The sequence below is a fragment of the Penaeus monodon genome, chromosome 5, assembly GCF_015228065.2.
Source record: "Penaeus monodon isolate SGIC_2016 chromosome 5, NSTDA_Pmon_1, whole genome shotgun sequence".
Classification (NCBI taxonomy): Eukaryota; Metazoa; Arthropoda; class Malacostraca; order Decapoda; family Penaeidae; genus Penaeus; species Penaeus monodon.
The window spans coordinates 29468552-29469395 of record NC_051390.1 but is presented as its reverse complement, the minus strand read 5'-3'; positions in this window follow the sequence as shown (position 1 = coordinate 29469395).

The following is an 844-nucleotide window of genomic DNA, read 5'->3' as shown; positions in this document are numbered from 1 at the left end:
AGAATGACCCAAAAATTTGTATATCTCACTTACTTGGTCTTTACTCATATGTTACTTATGTATACCTCATTTAATTAGTCTTTAGCTGATAAGATAATTAGTACTTCAATAATTATTTAGAAAGATGATGTTTTATTCTTAGAAAGATAAAACTTTACTTTTTCTATTTTTGTATCAGGTGCATATATGTTTATATTATTACACTAAGATAAGGAAACAGTGTAAATATACAAGTTTACCCTACAAAGTTCAGTTTTCTTTGTTTCCCCCACAGGGCATTCTCTTTAATTAAAGGGTACGCAGTTATATTTCACTGTTGCTTATTACATTAAGGTTCTATAATGGATATTTAAGTGAAGAAACCAATATGTATTCATTTTTGTTTCTGGAGAAATTCATTTAAGTTCCGGTATTATGCATGTATGATTAAGACGAACCATATGCTTGTAATATATGTGACCTGAGTAGATGTTTTAAAAAAATTAAGAATATACAGTGTTAAACCCTCATATTATAGTCATAACCAGAGAGAGAGAGAGAGAGAACCGAAACAAGTGCCTGGTAGATGCCCGAAAGAGCTAGTGGCTGACACGTGGCACTTGGATACCATTCATATGTTTCTCTGTTATTATTGAGGATTTAAAACCCATTCAAGGAGATTTTTTTTTTTTCTCCTGTTTTTGTTTTGTTTGCTTCCTGAGAAGTCCTTGGAGAGATCCACCAGATTGTAAAGCAGATGACATCCTTAGGAATCCTCTGAACTGATACAGTGAAGAAATGAAGGAATATAAGGAAAGTCTGTACAGACAAAGGATTCAAGAAGGAAGACTTAAGAGAAGGACAG